The 21,252-nt window shown below is 41.4% G+C and overlaps 1 protein-coding gene across 13 annotated transcripts in view; it reads left to right on the plus strand.

The window, feature by feature from the left end:
• Positions 1–21,252, plus strand: part of nrxn2b (neurexin 2b) — a 551,159-nt gene that overhangs the window by 205,590 nt on the left and 324,317 nt on the right. The window lies entirely within an intron of this gene.

Here is a 21,252-nt window from a genome sequence, read left to right on the forward strand (position 1 = left end):
AGTGCTCTGAGAATATATGACACGCCTTGTAACTATTGTACTGTACCCCAACTGCAGAAGGTGTGCAGCTTATTATTTGGGCTCAATATTGTGCTCACTGTATTCCTAGATGGCCTTTTAACATCTGATGCTAATAAACACTAATGACAATCCCGGGATGGCTGCATGGAGGTTTAGGATGTGGGACGAGAAAATGAGATTGACATAATGCGTAGGTGATGGAGAGAAGTAGATAAAGGACAAATTGATTGGGGCATCTCATTTGGGGAAAAAACAATGGATCTGAACTTCGCAATGAAACTTAATGTTGGTGTTGCTGTGTTTATTTAGATGAATTATCAAGGACATGAAAGCCTCCTCCCCATGCCAGAAGAACAGAGAGTTTGTCTCCAAATTGCCTCGGGAAAATTGATGAATTTCTGCATTCATCTGGTCGCCCCCGTTAGCGGGCCCGCCGGCGTCCCCATCACATTCCTCAAAGATTTTTCTTTTGGCTTCAGCATTTGCTAATTTCCAAATCATAAAAATTATTTGTTTCTTTTTATTTGTCTTCCCTCCACTGCTTGTGGCCTAAGTGAGAAGTGAAACAGCAACACGCTTTAATGGTAATGGCTAGGTGTGGAGCTGACCCCTGATGCATCTCACGTAACATCTGACTAGTTAGATAAGTGGATCTGGAGCAGTTGCATCGAAGTGAGTAAGCAGGAGTGTGCACAAATCCCAGGGTATCACCGCTGACAGCTCCGGGTAAACACAGATTCATGTTGTTCCACAGACACATCAGAGAGGATGTGTTCTTGGGTAATTAAGACATACTTAGACTATTGACACTCAAAGTTTTCCTCTCACAATCCCAAATAAGTACGTTCCATAAAGCTAACAAAGTGTGTTTGGTTATCAGCAAGTATGAAAACAAAATGACAGGAATAAGGTCGACACATTTTAATAACTGAGATCATAGACCAATAACCAAACGTTAAATTAAGTTGCAAAGTTGGTGTTCATTCAAGAAGTCAATCAGTTATATTCAACATTACGAGTTTAAACACACTACGATATCAAGCTATTATTCAGGCATGAAAATCCCTCACCTTTCGGCGAAATTCTCCGTTTTGAAACCAAAATAGGTGACCTACGTGAATCGTGTAGATTCGATGAGGTTTTTTTTGGGGGGGGGTGTATTCATATTCAGTGAACTGCGACCAGGTGCGCGTGTCAGAAGGGAGCGTGAGATTCAGTGAATTGCGAACAGGGTGAGTGATGGTTTTAATATTTTCTGGTCCAAGTTAAGTTACCCAGGAGCTTTGTTGACATAGACTTAGCTAACGTTAGCTACAGCTTGATGAATTGAGTCATTTAACACAGCAGGAGAGAACGCGACGTTGGCCAGCTAGCTAAAGCTCTGGTGGAAAATGATTAGCTAACGCTACCGTTTTTGAGGAGGTAGATTTTGAGGTGAGGGGACTGACGAGGCAGAAGGTAAAGTGGTCCACCGTTCTATCAATAAGCAGACCTGCCAACCTGATACGCATTTTGACTCCCCCCCCCCCCCCCCCCGTCAACGAATGACTCGAAGAAAGATTCGTTCATTTTACTCAACGAGATTCAAAGAACCGAGTCGATAAAATGGTCGGTAATCTCTGGGACAAAACCAGTTGAAAACCCCTGCCCTAGAGGGATAATATCATTCTCACCTTTTTCACCCTTGACCCGTTTTTATGCCTGATTATTACAATACGCACAAAGTAATCACAGAAAGCTGCTCTTTAATGTCTCTTATTATAATATGGGTAGATACAATGCAGCATTCTGGATAAAAGGACAGCACATGTATGACATTTACACAGAAAAAGTAAGGATTAAAGATGGAGCAAAGAAAAAACGTTATTTATTCATCAAATATTTAATTTGCTCATTGAAGCTGTTTGACAAAATTAATGAAATCATTTCTCATCTTCTGAGGTTGTTGTCATGGTGCTGGTATTGCAAGAAAGGGCTTTCCCATTCGTGTAACCATTTCAAACCATTTCAGGCCACTTACCAGGTGACGTCAGTAAGTCCCTGAGGGTTCAGGCTCGGCGGGGACATTGAGATTGTGTCTGAGATGAACACGCTACATGTACAAGCTTGTGTGTGTGTGGGTCAGTTAAAACAGTACAAAAAAGGGGGAAAAAAACACTCTAAGCAAGGCAGATCCTCGCTGCTGTAAAGAAAACTAACTCCATCACACAGAAGCCTGAGTGGTCTTATTCAGCAGCTGAGACGCTGTTCTTTTACCTGCTGAAGTGACAGTTATTACCTTAAGGTGACTCATCTAAACAACACGGTTACCGCAGCAAATATAAACACAAAGTCCTGGTGTAAAAAATGTTTTGCCTGGCTGCGTGGTGGCAATAAACAAAGCCTATTCATAATGATAGCAGAAGGTGTTTCTTTAATCTTTTGCTTACGGGTCAAAGTTGTCAGGCTATAGATTGAAACCAAATGAAAAACAGTGGGAATTCATTAACAACAACCTTTTATGACAGATGGATGGCTGAGGATGGCAAAAAACAAAGCGGTAAAGAAAGAAAAAGAAGCAATCAGATGAAAAGGTGAAGAAATGCCTGCGGCTCACGGAAAATGGCTAGATATCGGTGAAGGTGCTTCTTGTGCAGAACATCCGTCATGTACAGCTAGAATGGGATGGGGGTCGGTGGATGGGGGTGCGCAGGGGAGCAGCGGAGGTAGATGCTGGGGGAGTGATGCACAGTTGGCCTATCCCATCGAGGATGCCTTCCGACCTGTGCTACAAAGCGGGGCATCCATCATGCAGGCAGACTGCAGCACTTTACACAAATGCACAGACGTAGAAACACACTGCTCTCGTTCCGGGCTCAACCTCACAAAGGGCACCGCCCCCACAGCCAGGGGCCACTGTGCGTCACCGAGCAAACCACCCCAAAGTGTGGGCTAAGTTTTGGTTAGTAAATGCAGTTATTTTTTTTCATGACATGTTCCTAATATGATAAACAGCAAATTCGATAGCGGCCCTATTTTTGTACTGATTTGACACACTGCTGATATGTCAGCCCCCGACAAATGCCATGCGTTCACATCTGTGTGGGCACAATGTCTGCATATAGCTTTTAATCCATATGTTCCCCACCGTGTTGCAGAGCAGGCATTTGTGTGCACAGCCCTGCCGCTGGGCCAGCGGCGTGTCAAATGAGCCTAGCGTGTGTGCCTTATGTTGAAATGTGAGTGTAAGAAGTGCGCACAAACTGAAGCCCGTTCATCTGGTCCGTCTATGGTCGGCCAGTTTGCGATATTGACGCCGTCAGTGTCACTCGCGGCTCGGCAGATGTTGCTGCAAACGCCGCTCGACTGTTAGCTCTTAATCATGTAGGCACTCTTCAGACATCCTGCTGCAGTTTTGCATTAGTCTGTTATTGCAGATATTGAGTGCTCACGAGGCTGCAGGCTGGGGAAAGGCCCATAAAAGACACCTGAGTGTGTGTGGCACACCAGGGCCACGGATGTGTCTTTACACGTCATCAACATCTGTGAGCCAAACATAGAGCTTGTTAGGAGGTAGAGCTTAGATGCCTTCATGATGTAGGGGTGAAGGTGATGGGGGTGTGGGGGTTGTGTAAATGTCAACCACAGTTCGATAAGATGAAAGAAAGGGCAGCAAACACATCTCACGCTACAGCAAATTCCAGAGCACGCACACACACACACACACACATGTTGGACATGCATCCACTTCTGCGTAACACTGATTAATGTAGTTTTAAAGTCTCAAACAATGGCCACTCAGACCAGAACCTAAGCTGAACTTCAATTCCATTCAAGGATTCCCTGGAAATATCATGCATTACAAAAATAACTACCTACAAATAAGGAATGGAAGTTCCTGTAAATATGAATAAGAAAAGTTGTGACTACGTGAGCGAGGTGCATTGTTATAGCACATAGCAATCAAGCAGGCCCTGGTGTGTGCGTTCTAACCGCTGACACATAAACAAGACGTCATGCTGAGGTATTGCTTGATTGGATGTGTCTGATCTGATGAAAATTGAATGTGTTAATCATGTATAATGAGTTTAAAATATAATTTCTTCCATCATTAATAAGTAGGAACTGGTGGCGGCGAAGAGAGGAGGAAATGGTGGTTGGAGCAAAGTTGAGCTATGTAGTCTAAATCCTGTTCATTTACTGCTGTTAGGTAATGTTGAAGATATAAAATGTGTTCCTGCACTGTTTTCCAGCTGCTCCTTTGAACACAAAATATATCCGATCACTCACAGCTGAGTTCTGATCTGGTGTATCCGATCACTAAAGTACCACAGCCACAGCCGTTTTCTTTCTTCTCATAATAATACTTATACTTACATACTTAAAGTTAATGTCTACTTACAATACCCCCCTGAAGCCCCCCCCCCCAGACAGTTTTTTTTTTTTTTTTCAATTAAAGACTAATGGAAAAATGGACAAGGTCTCCCTTGGCACATAGTCCTTTACTTTCACAGTTACAGTTGTACTTTCTCAGAGGCATGTAGGTAGAACTGCATCCCCACCCTCCTTTCCTCTCTTTCTGCCAACACATCTCCAAGCTGTTGTTAAACCGTAGCCACACTACCCTAAGTGCTTTTGACACACGTCTTAGGTTTGGGCCTCTTCCCGTTAGACAATGCCATCAGGGGGAAGAGAAGAGAGCTTGAGTTTTGTGGGTAGCCAGGGGATCAATATTCTTAGTTAAGCATTATTAAAAATGGATGGGATAATTACTTGCTTTTTCTGATATCAGATTTAGAGTTAATGAGGGGTGTTCGAGCAAAGGGATGGGGGGGAGGGTATACTGTGCAGGGAATGTCAAGAAAAGTATTGTGGTGCTTTGAGCCTTTGTTGCCATGGCGATCAGTGGGCACTTGAAATGTGCAGACAGGTTTGAATAGTTCATGCATAATTGATTTCTAGCATCTACAGTGGGGTTTTGGTGGTGCTGATGATGATGATGATGAAGAAGAATTAATAGATTTTTGTGTGGTGAATTTTAGAGTACCTGTGTCAACCTAAAAATCTCAGAGGTTTATGTATTTATTTGAGGAAGCTGATTTGATGTCTGACGCACTGGTTTCCATTGAACTGCTTTGGGGGTTTTTAAACATTGAGGAAATAGTCCATTTGATGCTCCTTTGAATTGTTTTGTGGTTTGTTTTATTGTGTGACTTCACATTTATTGAGGTGTTGTTCCCTTATCAATAGACTTGTGTTCATTAGTTTGGGCCTACACCTTCACTTTAGTCTTAAGGGACCATCAATTCAGACCAAACTAACCTAATTTAAACAAAGCATCAGTTCTTATCATAAATTGACTTTTTTTGTTTAATTCTTTGCCAAAGATGATTGATGCCTTTTAATAATAGATTGGATGAATAGATTTTCTAGAAAATTGAAAACCTTTTTTTACTTTCATATATTTGATACATTATTAGATGTTTTATTTTTTATGATCTTGATATTATTTGCGTTTGGATCAAACCCTCGTCTGTGGTACTATACTAGACGACATTGGCGTTTCCCACTTTAAGGAAGGGCCTATTTTTTTGCATCGTTGACACCAACTACAACATTGTGGCATGTTGTATCATTGGGATCAATAATCAGTAGGTGTGATAGGGAACCTGTTTTCACCCATGATTAAACCACATCCTTTCATCTGCTTTTAAACGTATCTTATGTATGGTATGGCTGTAACACACTACAACATCATGTTTAAACGCAGCAACACACAATGCTGCGTGATTGTTGTGAAGAAAAATCATTAGTATTCTAGTGAGTATTAATATCACACATATTCAACAGAATTACTTCAAAACAGCTTTTTATGAGAAAATGTGCATTTTAAAGTTGAATACATCAACCTTTTGTACATCAGTGAAAATTCTTGATCTGTTCTAAAACTATTAACATGGTTGGTGATGACGAGGATAGAGACACACCAACAAAGCAGGACAGATGAGACGGGGTCTGTGTTTCTGATTATAGGTCAGTTCCACTGACTGGAACTGCAGACTGCAGGTTTCTGACTTCTACAACGTATTACCTTAATGCATGTGTCCTACAAAATGCTGTCTACTGATTACCCTTAAAGGCAGCGAAGTCAAGGCGAGTCCCCACAATCCTAACGTATGTATTTAGAAGAAACGTATGAACCAACCAAGTTTCCCTCCACTTTTTTTATTTTTAGCTGCATACAGATTGATGAAGTGCAGAGCTTCTCTTACTGGCTTTTATCGCTTCCCATCTCTTTTTATCCCTCACCACTTTACATTTTTCCATGACTCTGATGATACCGGTCTCCCAGTCAGGACCCTGTCTCCATGGTGACTGGTTGTCCATGCCCAGCGCTTTCGAGATTGGCTTTGTTAATGGGGCTCGCCGTTAAGCCAGCCTCATTGCAGGTGCCAATGTGGTATACACTGAGTAACTGCTAAGTCCATGTCGGACAGCAGTGTATGCTGCTCAGTAGTGAGCTGTACAGCTAACTTCTGAATGTGTTTGCTCTTCTACACATTACACAGACACATTTATAACTGCACACCAGTGTGTGCCAGGTTTAGAGGAGAGAGAGGGAGCTGGTGAGCAAAGAAAATGCATAGGTAATAACAAAAGTAAATTAAAATAAAGAATAATGTTACTGCTTTTGCCACCATCAATATTACAGTAACAAATACCACTACTACACCCACCTCCACCCAACTGGATAGTGAGAAAGTACCAGATAAGTGGGGTCTTTTCAATTGAAGAGGATACCTTTTCCAGAGGTTGAATGTAATCCATAAGGACATTCTTTCTTGTTTTCCAGTCCTTGATGAAGGTTTTGCTTTGGAAAATTCAGAATCCCGAGCAGGAATAGCATTCTGAGGATATGTGACCTAGTAAACAGAGTGAGGCGGATAATGGGATTAGGCAGTCGAGGAAGAGGGGTAGTGACTCATTGATCTCTTTCCAAAAGTGTTTCCATATGTGCACAGTGCCCTGTGGTGTGAACATAGCGAGTCAGGCACACACCACAACGAGTTGGGTTTCATGTGGACATTTTTCAGTCCCATTTGAAAAAATGTTTGCCCCGTGAAGTGAATTTTATTGAGCATCTGATACTTAGAGGGGCCACATTTGGTCCGAGAAGATCTCGATGGAGTGTTTTAGTTCTTTAGTGCAGGTTTTATTTCTGGAAAGTTGTTAATGTATTGCTACAACCCTGTCATGGTCGATTCAGTGGGAGGCAGGCAGGATTGATATGATTAAGATGTGTTAATAGTTTTAATGATAAATGGTATCTTGGTAATGGTAATGAAAACATATTTATGCAGTGCATTTAAACAGGTGAAAGACTGTAGATTTGTTGGGGTAGAATCCACATGGTAGTTAGGGATTAATGTAGATTATATCAGTACTGTTTGATAAAAAATGGTGACTGGGTGGGAGATAGTGGGTATCCTTGTCTAGCCACCCTGTAATTGATAACCGGATTGAAACTGTTTGGCTTTGAGAGAGATTTTAGGTTCACCCTATTGGAGGCTTCATACCTCCACACTGTGGGTAATGCATTGATGTAGCAATAGGCTAGTTTCACTGGATGTGTCTAACTGTAATCAAACCGGTTTGATGGAGTGACTGTGGCATACCAATGGTTTTTATATCCACATCAATGGCTAAAATGGGACGGTAACTTGATGACATGGTTGGGTCTTTATTAGATTGTTTTCATGTTTGGTGGGACTCTTAAATTGTGTTTTATTTCAGTTATCAATGTGTCGAGCAGCAGTGCTGGAACTGACCAGAGGTGTAGTTTACTCATCAGGGAAGCCATTGGGTACGTTGTTGTGTTATAACCTTTGATGATGTAGTCTGTAGTTTATCTAGGGTGCACGACTGACACAAAATTAAATGCAAGTGATTATTAACAAAATAATAAAAGCAACAAAATACACAACATGATCAAGATCATGGTTTATTTGCACATTCTTCTAAGCAAAAGATCTTGTAAAAACAAGTGTCAATACACAAAGTATGAAGTGGTTGAAACTTACTTCAGTAATAATAATTATACAAAAATTAAAAAATACTTCTTAAATTACATCCTAAATCATACTTTTCCTTCTTTGCTAGAGGGAAGCTGAGGGAGCTCGGGGTGCGCTCTTGTCGTTCCCGCATCTGTACAATATACAGAAATTTTAAAACCGCAAATGGGGCAGCTTTTATTTAACCAATCACCAATAAATGGTAGGCCGAAACCAGAAATGTACCGCTCCAGCAGTATGCAAATGAATGCAGGGATATTCTGTAATATATATATTTTAGATCAACAAAGGCCTATCTTATACACATTCCAATGTTGACCTAATGTAATGCATAGCAAAATTTCATCAACCTTAAATAATACAATAGTAGTTTAATGAAAGCAATGCCAAATTTATGCAATGTCTTTCTTTGCCAAAATTGTTCTAATTAGGGCTATAACAACATCTTGACAACAGCTATGACGCATATTTCTACCACTCTGTGGGGAAAAAAGAAAAAGGGTGTCCTTGGTATTTACTCATTGACAACCCTATTCATGTGCTCATTAACACACACAGAGGCTTTGTTTGTTGCAGCAAACAGTTCCCCCGTGTGCCTCTGACTTGAAGTGAGGGACCATTTCCGGATCTCACGTGTCTCAGAGTATTTCTTTCTCCGCCCGCTTGTTTGTATCATGTGCTTTTTGCTTTAGCTTTCTAAGGTTAGATGGATGGATGAGAGAAGACGGCTTTCCCCTCATTAGAATTATAGTTTCATTTTTACATTAATGAGGCTAATCTCATTCTCTGTGGCTGTCGCATCTGTTCCTTTTTCGTCTCCCTTCTTTGTTGTGTACTCAGTCTCTGTCTACTGCCACCCTCTGGTTTTATATCTAATGCAATCTTTCTGGGGAGCTTCTGGGCTTAGTGTGCCTGCCAGGATTTACTGTCTGCAAAAAAATCAATGAACTATTAAAATTAATATTGATATCAGATAGACATTTACAACCGCATGAGTCACAGGCTGGTTAAAATATTTCCGTTTATTTAAATTAAACAGCATGTGGAATCACTGAGAGATAAGTACTTGTCCCTGTACAAATGCAATAGAACAGTTGGTTCCAGATTCAGTTACGAGTTGCTTTGAAATTACATTGGGCTCAGTTGGGCTTCATTTAAAATAAAATGCTTTGATCTGAAAAAAGGTGAAGCTTTTATGAAAGTAATCTTTAATCTTAGCTATAAAAATTGAAACGTTGGTTATGTACGTTGTTTCAGTTTAACAAATAGATACACATTTGAAATCCTATTAAGGTTGAAAAAGTAAACTGTGAAAACGTGTGTGTGTGTGTGTGTGTGTGTGTGTGTGTGTGTGTGTGTGTGTGTGTACGCTGTTGTGACAGTATGTTGAAAGGTGTTGCCATCTAAAATATTTGTACCCTGTGATAACATATGTGATTGGATTCAATACAAATGCTGACTGCCTTTTTTTAATACCAAATAGGATTTTTTTTAAATGCATTTAGAGCTTCCTTTTGTGATATTCCTTTGGCTGTTTGAAGCTGGAATACATTGTACTGATGCCAAAACCTCAGTGTCCCAATAGCTCACATTAAGGATTGCCACAATTATTGCACCACCTGCACTATAACAGTGAGTTTTTACCTTGAATAAAAATGAAAGAAAATTTAGGGGTTACTAATCACATCAATAATCTGTTTTACTGTCATAATTATGTCAACATCATCAGTTCAATTTCATAACCAACAGCTGATGTTATAATTATTCACACCCTATCAGTATTTTTATTTTTGACACTAACTTGCCGGAAATTAACTTTGGCACAGTTAAGACCTACCGTCTGGGACGTTTTGCTTTTAAAATGATCACTTTTATTGTGAATGATATATCAAAAAGGAAATGTTTGTTGCGACTATAACTGCAAAAGGTTGGCAAAATGTGCCGCTACCTGTATTTGGGAAGTGTACATGCAATCACAGAAGTGTGCTTTCACTCCTCAATCTCGTGCATGTGGCACCTCATTATTTATTGTGCAGATCCACACGCTCCATACTGGCACGCGCTCAGGTTGTTATTGGTAAAAAGTCTGTGCAGAGGGGTGTGGATTGTAGGCAGATAGTGATGGTGTGTGTGTGTGTGTCTGTGTGTGTGCGTGTGTGTGCGTGTGCGCGTGCGTGTGCACGTGTGTGTGCATGCGCGCTTGAGGGGGGGGCTGTGTATGGAAAATCAAGTGTGTCGAATTACAAGATGGTAATACATGATTAGCATCTACATAATGATAGTTCATTAGGCCGCTCTATTAGCTGTGATTGGGCTTTCCGGATTCTATGCTACGAAAAAAACTTTCCCACTTTGAATGCACATTTGTTTGAATTTGTGGACATTGCGACTGCATTTCAAAGCATTTCCTTTCCACAACACCCCCCGCTTCAGCGAAGCATCTGCTCAATTCAAGGTGTTTCTACGCTTAGAGATCTCTGAGGGTTGGCCTCCCCAAAATCTACCCTGGAAACACTTGTGTTTCCCCTGAAATCTTTAGCAAATGTTTCACACCTGTTTTTCTACCGATTTAAACTGTGTTTACTGCATATATATACTATACCCTGTTAAGCTCAAACTGACTTTTGTAGTAATTATTTATAGATATGCTGGTGTGTTCGCCCCGTATCTCATCAACACCTCGTCTAATTAACGTCTACCACGTTGTCAGCAGCATCTTTGGCCAACTTCTTTCAGAGGCTCAGATTTGAAGCTAGAGTAATGATATGAAACCAGAAAGCCGAGGGAAATCCTTGTAGCAACCCCGTCATGCTGGATTGTAGTGAAGAAAGCCAATTAACGATCCAAATGTTGGCCTTTTTTGGCGTGGAAAAGGATTGCTGTTCAGCATACAGAAAATAAGTGCTTGCCATACGATTGCTGGAAAATACAGTTCTTGCTGAAACCATGTCAAAAGTGTTGCTGAATGGCCCTGAAAGTTTTGGTGTGCTTTATTATAATGAGATTTTTAATAACTATTTTATTGAGTATTGAAAATGAACTAAACCTTGCGACAAATGTCTGTAACAAATTGTGTCATACGAAACGTTAAAAAGAAAGCCCCACCGTAGAGTTTTCAGCTCTTGTACACGTTTACAATGTATTCTAATGAATTTATTCTTTACAACTCACTGCTGCTTCTCCAATTAATCTTCAGGTTCCCAGCTTTCAAATGATGTATGTGTCTTCTAAAGCTGTATTCTCCTCCTAAAGCTCCCTTGTTTGCCCTAAAATCTACCAAAAATGGGTCCATTATAAAGAGAGATTAAGGGAAGAGGTTAAAAAAAAGGAGTGAAGGGATTTAATGAGTGTAACCTCCGCTGGCCGGTTTTGTCCATGAAATTATTCTAAAAAACAATGTTAATGTACCTAAAAGGTGCTTAACACAAATATATTTGACCAGTGATACAATTGTGTTATAAAGCCAGGTCATTTTCATTCCAGTATACCCAATAGATTTGCTCCTTGTTACCCTTAATATAAATTATAATCTTGCTTCACATGATAGTCCAATCAAATCACCTATTTCCACTGGGAAATCCTGTTCTCTGGGTATACAGAAAACAACTAAATGTTTTTATAACTCTTCTCTTTGGAAAACCTACCTTTGTTTGATTCAGTGCTGATACTAATGTTGTATTTTACCCACTTTTACAGCAGCGTCGCTGTTTTAAGATAAAGAAAATAAGTTTTAGTTTACATTTACTGCCTCAACATATAATTACAGTACTCTGACACGCACACACACACACACACACACACACAGACTCCCTGAGTGCTCTTTGGCCTCTTTGTTTCCATCTCTCTCTTGGCCTGTCAACATATGATAAGAGTAGGACAAGGATATGAAGTGGTAAGTGACAAGGCATGACCCTTCCTTTCCCACACGCGCATACACACACACACACACACAAATGCACACAACGTCTGCTTGTATCTGGCCCGACGTATCGCGGTGGTATTCAGGTGCTATCTCTCTCTAACCTGTCAAGGTTTTCAGGTTCTGATGGATGGCAAACAGATAGGGTGGAGGCAGGGACAGGAGCAGCCGGACATAAACAATGCTTCCCTGTGCAGCGTGCCCTTGCTCTGCCTCAGCACACGCAGCTACTGCTGATCCGAGGATGCTCACCAATGGGCCTTGGAAAACTCTAGCTGCTTTGCTTGGTCTCTGTTTTCAGGCCTGTTCTCATATTTTCGAGTGACGTTGTACTTTTCTTTGCGATGACTTTGGGTCTTCAGTACAAGTCAGCTATTTATTTTTTGGGGTTTCATGCCAAATCAAAATGTTTGATTCCACATCCCACTTTGACGCATATCTCCATACAAGCATACAGTGTAGAACCCTGAGTGTGAACCTTCTGCTTCATATATGACAATAATATCTCAGGCAACCAAGCACAATCTCTGGCAATGAGCTCCTCATGGAGGGCACACACTATACTATATCTTTTGAAATGTAATTATGTGGCCCTTTCTCCACCCCCCAACCACCACCCCCGCCCCACAGACAATACACCAAGGCCCTGCTAAATGATTACAAGAAACGAGGGTTGGCGGTACGGAGGTCGAGTGAGGCAATGAGTACAAGGAGAGGGCAGTGTATCTCACCGTGATTTATCTCCTAAATGATACTCTCTGTCTGATTCAGGGTTAATGGTGTAGCTTTGATGCTAATGAAAGATTCACAATTCCACAAATGGCTGTTTTAGATGGGAAGTAAGGTCATGCCAGCCGTGAAACATCAGCTACGGTTTGCTGCAATATCACAGGGAGTCAAGTTGCTGTTAGTTGGTAGAACAATTTGTGTTTGTTTACCTGAGATATGTCAAAACTGAAAAAACAACCTGAAAAAGCACTCATTCACCCGCAGAACAGCCTGTAACTCGAGAGCTTCAAGGTCACATGCTGGGCATCGCACAAGGACCAATTCAGTTTGCTGAAAGGGCGCCGGTCTTGCTAGGATTGTTTTCCTCTGGACATAATTATCTGTGAATAGAGATTCGGATTATTTCATTTAGGTAATCTGGCCCAGGAGTCCCCAGCCAGCAGTGTTCGGGCGAGATAGAGGATAAACTGGTAATGTCTTATAATGAGCAGCTACAACAGGCCCGCTTTGGCCCCAACCAGACAGACTAGCACACCGTCGCCCCATTGCCTTCTCCACCCATTGTGTCAGCGACCAGAATGGCAAATCATTTTTCCATTTATTTTTTAATCATTTTCTCAATTCCTCCCTCCCTACTGTTCATGCTGAAAGTAATTTAATCTGTAAGCCACTTCAAAAGCCATATTTCCATGCACATGTTCACATCCAGCCAAATAACATGCATTGCCTGTCTGTAGACAAACACACACTCACAAACTTCCCGTGGTCATTTGGGGGAGTACATTTTTGTAATGTACCTACTGATTCATTGCCAAATCGCATTTAGTTCTGTTATATAAGTCAGTTTGTGGCGTAATGAAGAGATGAGCTTAAAAGAAATCCAAGAAAACAAATGTTTTTTTTAACATCACATAAATGGCAACCATCAGCAAGGAAAATATTCCACCTTTACTTTGGCACAGAAACCGGATAGGATAAAATCATGTTGGCTAAGAGAGGGCTTTTCCATCAAGCCTTCCAAAATGTTCTTTTAATGACGTCATAGACACTGCCTTTGCATTGCACACACTGCTTACCAGTTTGCCTGCATTTAAAGCACAGTGTCAAATTTCATTCAACAAAATGATTTCTCTCCCCAGCAATCGCGATGGAGGGTCGTTTCCACCTTCCACAAAACACTGGTTTGCTTGCAAATGTATGGCCTCTGAAGATTTTAGTTTACCCTATTTGTACTGGTACTAGCGGTATAGAAAGCGCAATAACAATAAGCAGAGCCCCTGTAAACTTTAGAAACAGTTTCTATGTAGCAGACTTCATTATTTCTGCTGACAAATACTACAGGTCGGTGGCGGAGGTAGGAGCTGGCCCATAAATATTTAAGTACTTGGTTATTACGAAGAAAGCTTCGATTTTAGTGGCTTGGAAAGATTGCACATGTGTGTAGTTGTGAGCTTCATACATTTTGCCAACTTAATTGTGGCAATCATTAAGTTTATTCTTTTTTAATAATTTGTTCAGACATGTTACTGCTGCACATCAAGATCCCACCGTCTGTGTGAAGCGTCAATGTATTCTCGGGGTCGAGCATTTGAGTTGTTCACAACTCTGACCCCAAAGAGGTCATCGTATGATGTCTATGTAGCAATTACAAATTGTGAATTTTTTCCACATCTGCTTTTTTGGTGTGACATGACCAAGAGCAATTAAGATCTTATTTTAGAGGGGATTATACTTTAAGAACTAAAGACCACCACTCATATGTGTGTACATGACCAGGATATTTTATTTTAAGAGAAATCCCAGCATTCTCTCTGCAGTCTCCTTTCTCCTTTAGCCCACTGACCCTCGGCCACTCCCCAGTGGGCCACAGCAGCTCCCGCCTTCCTCTCGGCTTCTATTGGTTGGTGGATGAGGAAAAATGACTGTGACATTAGCTATTGATTCCACATTAATGCATCGAGCTCCAACGCTGCCCCAGACACATTGATTTCTATTTTGGTTGTCACTGGAGAACACAATAAAGTGAGGACTGCTCTGTTTTGAAAAATGGATAGGGGGTCCTTTTTTTATAAGACTACCTGCTCACAACTTGGTGTTCTCCCAGAGCTGGAGGGATCCCAGGTGGCCAGACTTTCTGTATGTATGCAAGTGTGTAGTGATTTTTTTTCTTCTCCCTTTTTAAGCCTCAAGTCTGAAACCTCCTTAAAATGCTCTCTGCACTGAGCAACATGCCGGGTTGCAGACCTGTCCACTAAAGAATCCAAGGTTCAAATGGGTTTTAAATGTGTTTCGTGACTAAGATATCAACCACCTCCATTACGAAGAGCATAAACAGTGTGTTGAACATTGAAAAAATAAATGCTTTCCTCCATGAAATCTACAACGGCCAATGCTCCGGAGTAGTCCGATTTTTAACAACCGACAATACTGTGCCGTTTCTCAGCGGTGAAAAGCTTTTTGCATATGTTAACATAATTAGCCGGCGCTATACAAATCTGTTGCTCTGTAGCTGCCGTAGAGTCATCATGATCTTTGTTCAGCATCTGGCTGCTGGTGTACAGGAGGCCTGCACGCGGGATAGTGCGGCTGATGCTAGGTGGCTATTTGTTTTGGGCATCTGCACCCATTTTACTCTGACGGTCGCCATGGTGCACATCTGAGACCACGCCAGGCAGCGATGTCCAGCTCGGTCAGCAGTCACTTGGTCTGCTCATTGGTTGGTGGTAAACTGGGGATTTGGCATAGTTAAAAAAAGATGGGGTAACATCTAGTGAAAGTAGCTAATTAAATTTCCCACAGTCTAGTTTCTACATGTGATATTACTTTTTTCTACATGTACTATATTCAGACAGACAGACCTTGAGGAAATGTCTTTATATTTTACACAAAAGTAAAAGGTGGTTTTGATGGTCAAAGGTCAAGGTCCCTGTGACCTCATAACGGTCCCATTATCATGATAACTCAAGAACGCTTTGATCAAAGTTCTACCTAAGAATCGACACACTATTTCTCACAAATGTATAATAGGAGTACATATTGAGTGATGCAAACTGACACTTGACTGCACATTTTATTACTGAACTTACAGAAGCTGTCACAGGTAAATGGCTTGCATAATTTACCTTACCATACAATAGGTTCAATCATATGAACTATTATATTTAAATGAAAATAATTGTTTTCTCCTGTTTGTCTATTATTATTTTTAATAAATGCTACTGTATATCTTGATAGGGAATGATGTTTGAAAAGCCTTTACTGTCCAAAGTACAGTTTTGAAGCCCCGGGACAGTAGGGAACGTTGTATTTGTGCATGCAGGGTTGTGTGTGTATGTACATGTATGAGTGTGCCAAATCAAAAGGTTGATGAGCAAAGCTTATTCAAAGCCTCCTTCGGTCTTCCCTTTTCTCTTAGCTGCCTTTCTAGTCAACAATGTCAAGCCTGCTGACTGTCAGATGTCTGTTGAGTACAAATGACTCCCATGTGCATGCATGTGTGTACATGCATGTGTGTTTTGTGGGACGGAACAAATGCAGTTCCATTTTCCTCATGCTGAATATTTAGGATGGCGTTTACAGCCCTCCCAGTTTTGACTAAATTTGCTAACTATTCTAGTTTGCACAGTTAGCCCCAAAGGCCTTGTCCAATCTTCTCCATGCCCTTTGGTTTTCTGTCTTCTGTTACTACTTTCCTCCTCTCAGAACCTTTGACTAACACAATAGGGTGTCTGTTGAGGCAAATTGCGACATTGTATAAAGTAATTTCCTCCGCTTTTCCGGGGCAGCGTCGCGGTGTTAGGCTGACAGACTTCCCTCCAACCACCTCAGCTGATTCCTTTCCACACAAAGAAGTTGCAAGCCCCTCCTGATGTCTGATCTCCTAACCCTATGCTATACGGAGGAACTCATTTAAGCCGCTTGTATCTGCAAGCTCTTTCTTTCGGCCACAACCCAGAGTTCGTGGCCATGGGTGAGGGTCGAAACGTAGACCGGCCGGTAAATTGAGAGCTTTGCCTGCCGGCTCAGCTCTCTCTTCCACAAGATGGTCCGGTGCAGCGCCTGTTTTACTTGTGCAGCCGCACCAATCTGCATGTTGATCTCCTGATCCATCCTACCCTCACTCATGAACAGGACCCCAAGATAGTGAAGAAACTCAGTCCTCCGTTTACCTACAGTTGCTGTTGTGCGGTTGGCTCCATCATCCCTGAAGCTCCTGCTGCTTTTACTGCACATAGCTGACTTGCTGTGCACTTTTAAAACAGGTGTATGATTACTGATTGCACATGCAGTAGGATACACTCTGACCATATCATGTTATTCGGCATGTAGTGCCGCTGTAATCCTTATGCCGCTTCACACACATTTACTTACACGTGTCCACAGACACACAACGTGTGATCTGTTTAGCAGCGTTTCTGTGAGAATCACACTGGACATTTCAGCAGTTCAGCTTACCTGTGAATAACAAGTGACACTTTCCGAAGCCTGGTGGGGAGATGTTTGTCGTTTGGATTAGTTTTGTACATCTCCCACAATTCTCCCATCACGTCACCGCCATGATTCTGTCCATGATTCTTTCCCTCCTTTTATCCCCAAACGTGTTTTTCTCTGTTCTTCATACAGCCTAATTGATTGCATAAGTGGCTAAATGTGATGAAAAGTGCTGAATTTATTTCCTACCTTCTTTGTGGAGAATGTACGGCTTTGGTTTGGTTTTAAGCTCGGCCAATGAGACATTGGATGTTGATTATGAGTATATATTATATTATATTATATTACTACCATATTAATCACATAGATTAACACATTCATCTCGACAGCCCTAGAATACAAAATCCTGTCAAAATAGGAAATCCACGTGACTCGCATCCGCAAAGTTTATTTTTTATTTTTATCTGTTTCTGAGATGAGTTTATTTTTTATTTTTATCTGTTTCTGAGTGAGAAAAGGGGATGTTGGGATCTGTACAATTAATCGTCTTTAATGTGACGGGGTGACTTTTGGCTAGTCAGCGATGAGATCTCTACACCGCTTTATTTCCCCGCGAACTTTTAGTCCTTTCACTCAAAGTCAATATTGCCGACTTTCTCGCTAAATGTGGTGATTTGTCAAAAGCGACCAGTGACCACAGATCTAGCAACTTTTTTCTGGTTTTATTGGAGACTTTTAGTGTCTGACGTGAAAGCACTTTCCATTCTGCAGTTTGTCCTCAGCGACTCACAGGAGCCTCGCAGCTCGCGCAGCTGTTCCAGCTGCAGTCAGAGCAGAGAGGCGACCCACACGTCTCCGTCCAGACTGAAAATGAATCACGCATGCGCAAACCAGCCGCTGATCCAGCAGCGACCATTAAAATTATAAAAATGAGTCAACGATGTCATTTAGTCACCTCATGAGTTTGCAGGTGTGCATATAAGAGAATAGAAAATGGGCATAACTACAAGGCCACATGGAGATGGAAGTATTGTGTGCATTTTTCTTCCATCAAAGAGAAGGGAAGGAGTGGGAGGAGAATAAAAAATGTGAGTCAGGAAAATGTTCTCTATATTCAGCGAGAGAGGCAAGTGATTTTGATGATGATGGGGATGCATCACCAGCACAGTTGATAAAGAGAGAAATGGACGAACGTGGGAAGAAGGAAGAGAGGAAATGTCGCCACAATGTCTGTGGCTGCCAGAAACAGGCTCATCAAATGGCACTTGGCACAGCAGGCCTCTGCTCTATGCAGCTGGTGGAGGAGGGAGAGAATGGGCTCTGCCAGCGGGGAGAAAAGATGGGAGGGAGTAAGTGAGGAGAGGTTGCTGGGAGGCGTGGGGAACCGGCTGGGAGGCATTGGAAACATGGGGACTCATGTGTATAGGGCAGTGTCGGGGCAATGTCACCCAAGTGTCCATCCTCTTCAATAGGAAGAGAGGCAGACAAAGAAACGATGGGGGCGTGCCGGCATGGTCGATTTAAGTTGCCCTAGAGTAGGTGGGAGGCAGGGGGGTGGGGATGAGGAGATGTCCTGTCTCCTCTCTTTAATGGGCTTCTACAGTAGATGTAGTTGCATACATCTTTCCTAAAATGTGGATGTCTGTTGATGTGAAAACGCTGACAAAATTTTCTTTTTATTAACTTATTAAAATTGCAGTAATCTTCCGTACAGTTGCTGTACAATTGCTGAGGCGCAAACTTTTCCGGTGTATGAGTGTGGGTTGGGACAGTGTTAGCACCGCGGGTGATTGGAAGTGGTTATGTGCGCATTCGCGAGAGCGAAGTTTAATAGAATGAGGAGAACGCCTGGGCAATCGAAGCAGGGGGAGAATCTTTGCTGGGTCGGCGGTAACAAGAAGGCCAGTCAATGCTAATTTCAGTAACTCTTTAATTATTCGTGTCAGAGCTTTTTTGGATCATTTTTGTGCTGTGAGCAAGCAAGGGAGATAGAAGCGAGGCAGTGAGATAGGGATTCTCAGAACTGAAGTATTAATAAAAAAGGAATGACAGAAGATACAGGAGCGGAGAGGGATGAAACCATAATGCAAACGTCTCATCTAATAATGCTCAGAATTTGGTTTTAGGGGGAACTCGGACAGTACTGAGGGAAACAGTACTAACCACTAACATATTTCTCGACACGTCTCCACTCCCATATGAACCCCTTTCGCCGTTAATAATCCCCTTCTTTGATGCGCGTCTGATAGACCTCGCCCCCATTCTGGGGAATACCTCACATCAGGACTTTCTCCTTCATCCCTCTTCCTGTGTTGTGTTTGGTTCATACACACAGAGTACCGTGCATCCATATTTCACAACTTGTGCCACCCCAGGAGTGAAAAACAGTGTACTCCATGTTCATTTCCTCTTCCTATTACATTGTCTCCAAAGTGTTTGCAGGGCTTTAAATACTTCTAGTAAAGTCTTCATGCCTTTTGGCGCCACATATACCAGTGATATGAATGGATCAATACGCCCTGCTGCTGTATGGTTCCCCCTTGCCCTTCACAAAGAACCAGAAACCAAGCACAGTGAACCATCTCCACTATTTCTTTCCTCCATCTGACAATACTAGCAGGTGAGCATACTGTGGAGCAGCACATTCTAACTTCACTGAGAGGGAAGTGTTGACGTAGCACTGCCAGCCTTGTCTTTGCTGTCCCTATGCATTCATTTCCAAATAAGATTTTTAACGTGTGTTTTTGTTGTTATGCAAAAACACATTTGACACAATAGTCAACTGTGTTTTTTTTCGCCCACATACATCCAATTTTGGATAAAGCTGCACGATTAATCAACTAGACAAAAACATCAGATTGGGGGTTGGGGGGGATGCGGAGAGTGGGGGATAGAGGTTGATGAGGTTTTGTAAATTACAGCAAGGTTACAGGGTAATCTCTTCCTCCCACAAAATCTGTTATTGGTTTTGAATAGCTCACCAAACATACATCTCTGAAGGAGAATGGGAAAATAAATCCTTTCCAAAGATGTCATTTACTAAATCGATCTACTTCTGTATCGTGGGGGGATTATGAAACTCTTTTCGTGCAAGTAGTCTTCCATGCAAAAATGTGGGATATTTCTGTACTAAGCGTTTACAAGGGGCTGGCTGCTTCTTGATACCTTAAAGATACAGCATTAGATGGAAATAGTCAATGTTATGGAAAGAATTACTTGAAAGTCACTTTGGGCTAGGACATTTCCTAATATCTTCTGATATTTTATAGAAAAACGATTTATTGATTATTGGAGAAAAAAATGTGCTTATCAGTTGAGAAACAATAACTTTTCAATTATACAATAAATACATTTTTCATTTTTAGGTGGGAGGAAGAACAAAAGACTTAAAAAGTATCCACAGAATAAATTTGCATTATGAACACAAAAATGAATGTAAAATAAAAGTAAAAGGAGACCTGCTGACAGTGTATCCATTGATACACTGTCAGCAGGTCTCCTTATACTCTTCCCTCATGAATGTATATTATTAAGTAAGCTTCCTGTTCAATGTTCTGTGGATCCATTTATTATTCCATCCACTGATTATTTGAGGAAGAGGCTGGTTTATGCTTCTTACAGTTTAAAAGAATAATTATCTCAGCCCACATTCAGAGCCGGTCCACAGTCAATTTTATCGTCTGGTTTCTGGTCCAGTCGGGATGCCGTTGACATACTGAAAAATTAACATTAAAGAGCTCTTACATTATGCACATTACCTCTAACCAGAGTGTTGGACAGTCCCAAAGGTGCGGGTGGAGTAATGAAGCTTGTCTGCTACATTCATGCCAGCATAAATCTTGGTCTTGTCCTCCATTTCCTGGGCTGTTCAGTTGTGTGGTGATAAATGTTAGTTTTATTATTTTTGTTGTTTTTGTTTTTTGTTATATTCTCACTAGTAAGAACTGGGAGTATTAATAACACACATTGTGTTATACATGAAGAATATCTGATGTTTCAAATAAATCTATATCCTATCTGAACAAAATAAAGAAGAAATGAATAATACAGGCTTAACATGGTGATTCTTACTTCAAACACCCACTACAAAGTTCCTTTTTT

The sequence above is a fragment of the Gasterosteus aculeatus genome, chromosome 7 (genome assembly GCF_964276395.1).
Source record: "Gasterosteus aculeatus chromosome 7, fGasAcu3.hap1.1, whole genome shotgun sequence".
Taxonomy (NCBI): domain Eukaryota; kingdom Metazoa; phylum Chordata; class Actinopteri; order Perciformes; family Gasterosteidae; genus Gasterosteus; species Gasterosteus aculeatus.